Source organism: Sinocyclocheilus rhinocerous, unplaced genomic scaffold (assembly GCF_001515625.1).
Source record: "Sinocyclocheilus rhinocerous isolate Xijiao unplaced genomic scaffold, SAMN03320098_v1.1 scaffold18500, whole genome shotgun sequence".
Classification (NCBI taxonomy): Eukaryota; Metazoa; Chordata; class Actinopteri; order Cypriniformes; family Cyprinidae; genus Sinocyclocheilus; species Sinocyclocheilus rhinocerous.
Genome location: NW_015623238.1, coordinates 2,166 through 4,921, shown reverse-complemented (window position 1 = coordinate 4,921; position 2,756 = coordinate 2,166). Strand labels below are relative to the sequence as shown.

Here is a 2,756-nt window from a genome sequence, read left to right as displayed (position 1 = left end):
TAGTAGAAAAAACTTGTTGTACCTCAGTGGTAGAAAAGGTCTTTCGAGTTGCGCAGTGGTAGAAGTGGTAGAGCGCATGCTTTGTGTGTATGAGGTCTTGGGTTCAATCCACAGACTGTAAAATTTTAATTTCAGCAAAACGGATTCAATTTGGTCCTGTTGAGTTTCCACATCTGGAATTAATAGCATTGTTAAGCCTACACTAGCAGAAAGAACTTGTTGTTTATCAGTGGTAGAAAAGGTCCTTCCAACTGGGGATTTAGCTCAGTGGTAGAGCACATGCTTCGCATACATGACGTCCTGGGTTCAATCCCCAGCATCTCCACAGACTGTTTAAATTTAATTTCAGCAAAACTGTATCAATTTGCTCCTGTAGCGTTACCACATCTTGAATTAATGGCATTTGTAAACCTACAGTAGCAGAAAAAACTTGTTGAACATCAGTGTAAGAAAATATGCCTTTCACCTGGGGATGTAGCTCAGTGGTAGAGGGCATGCTTTGCATATATGAGGTCTTGGGTTCAATCCCCAGCATCTCCACAGACTGTAAAATTTTAATTTCAGCAAAACGGATTTAATTTGGTCCTGTTGAGTTTCCACATCTGGAATTAATAGCATTGTTAAGCCTACACTAGCAGAAAGAACTTGTTGTTCATCAGTGGTAGAAAAGCTTCTTCAACCTGGGGATGCAGCTCACTGGTAGAGCGCATGCTTTGCATGTATGAGGTCCTGGGTTCAATCCCCAGCTTCTCCACAGACTTTAAACTTTTAATTTCAGCAAAACGGATTTAATTTGGTCTTGTAGCATTACCACATCTTGTATTAATAGCATTGGTAAGCCTACAGTAGCAGAAAGAACTTGTTGTACGTCAGTGGTAGAAAAAGTCATTCCAACGGGAGATGTAGCTCAGCGGTAGAGCGCATGCTTTGCATGTATGAGGGCATGGGTTCAATCCACAGACAGTAAAATTTTAATTTCAGCAAAACGCATTCAATTTGGTCCTGTTGAGTTTCCACGTCTGGAATTAGTAGCGTTGGTACTCCTACAGTAGTAGAAAAAACGTGTTGTTCATCAGTGGTAGAAAAAACCTACAGTAGCAGAAAAAACTTGTTGTACCTCAGTGGTAGAAAATGTGCCTTTCAACTGGGGATTTAGCTCAGTGGTAAAGAGCATGTTTTGCATGTATGAGGTCTTGGGTTCAATCCCCAGCATCTCCACCGACTGTTTAAATTTAATTTCAGTAAAACGGTATCAATTTGGTACTGTTGCGTTACCACACCTGGAATTAATACCGTTGGTAAACCTACAGAAGCAGAAAAAACGTGTTGTAAAACGGATTCAATTTGGTTCTGTTGAGTTTCCACGTCTGGAATTTATAGCATTGGTACACCTACAGTAGTAGCAAAAACTTGTTGTTCATCAGTGGTAGAAAAGGTCTTTCCATCTGGGGTTGTAGCTCAGTGGTAGAGCGCATGATTTGCATGTATGAGGTCTTGGGTTCAATCCACAGACTGTAAAATTTTAATTTCAGCAAAACGGATCCAATTTGGTCCTGTGGAGTTTCCACATCTGGAATTAATAGCACTGGTAAGCCTACAGTAGCAGAAATAACATGTTGTACGTCAGTGGTAGAAAAGGTTCTTCCAACCAGGGATGTAGCTCAGTGGTTGAGCGCATGCTTTGCTTGTATGAGGTCCTGGGTTCAATCACCAGCATCTCTACAGACTGTTTAAATTTAATTTCAGCAAAATTGTATCAATTTGGTCTTGTAGCGTTACCACATCTGGAATTAATTGCATTTGTAAACCTACAGTAGCAGAAAAAACTTGTTGTACCTCAGTGGTAGAAAATATGTCTTTCAACTGGGGATGTAGCTCAGTGGTAGAGCGCATGCTTTGCATGTATGAGGTTCTGGGTTCAATCCCCAGCATCTCCACAGACTGTTAAAATTTAATTTCAGCAAAACGGTTTCTGGTTGGTCCTGTAGCGTTACCACATCTGGAATTAATGGCATTTGTAAACCTATAGTAGCAGAAAAAACTTGTTGTACCTCAGTGGTAGAAAATGTGCTTTTCAGCTGGTGATTTAGCTTAGTGGTAGAGTGCATGGTTTGTATGTATGAGGACCTTGGTTCAATCCCCAGCATCTCTACAGACTGTTAAAATCTAATTTCAGCAAAACGGTATCAATTTGGTACTGTTGCGTTACCACATCTGGAATTAATGCTATTGGTAAACCTACAGAAGCATAAAAAACTTGTTGTACTTCAGTGGTAGAAAAGGTCCTTCCAAAAGGAGATGTAGCTCAGTGGAAGAGCGCATGCTTTGCATATATGAGGTCTTGGGTTCAATCCACAGACTGTAAAATTTTAATTTCAGCAAAACGGATTCAATTTGGTTCTGTTGAGTTTCCACATCTGGAATTAATAGCATTGTTACACCTACAGTAGTAGAAAAAATTTGTTGTTCATCAGTGGTAGAAAAGGTCCTTCCAAAAGGAGATGGAGCTCAGTGGAAGAGCGCATGCTTTGCATATATGAGGTCTTGGGTTCAATCCACAGACTGTAAAATTTTAATTTCAGCAAAACGGATTCAATTTGGTTCTGTTGAGTTTCCACATCTGGAATTAATAGCAATGGTGCACCTACAGTAGTAGAAAAAACATGTACCTCAGTGGTAGAAAAGGTTTTTCCAGTTTCAGATGTAGCTCAGTGGTAGAGGGCATGCTTTGTGTGTATGAGGTCTTGGGTTCAATC

The 2,756-nt window shown here is 40.2% G+C and overlaps 3 non-coding genes across 3 annotated transcripts; all 3 read left to right on the top strand.

The window, feature by feature from the left end:
- Positions 1-253: 253 nt before the first annotated feature.
- On the top strand, positions 254-325 carry trnaa-cgc (transfer RNA alanine (anticodon CGC)). The gene has a single exon. It is a non-coding gene; the product is annotated as a tRNA-Ala (tRNA).
- Positions 326-468: 143 nt separating this feature from the next.
- On the top strand, positions 469-540 carry trnaa-ugc (transfer RNA alanine (anticodon UGC)). Its single transcript has one exon. It is a non-coding gene; the product is annotated as a tRNA-Ala (tRNA).
- Positions 541-1,865: 1,325 nt separating this feature from the next.
- On the top strand, positions 1,866-1,937 carry trnaa-ugc (transfer RNA alanine (anticodon UGC)). Its single transcript has one exon. It is a non-coding gene; the product is annotated as a tRNA-Ala (tRNA).
- The last annotated feature ends 819 nt before the right edge of the window (positions 1,938-2,756 follow it).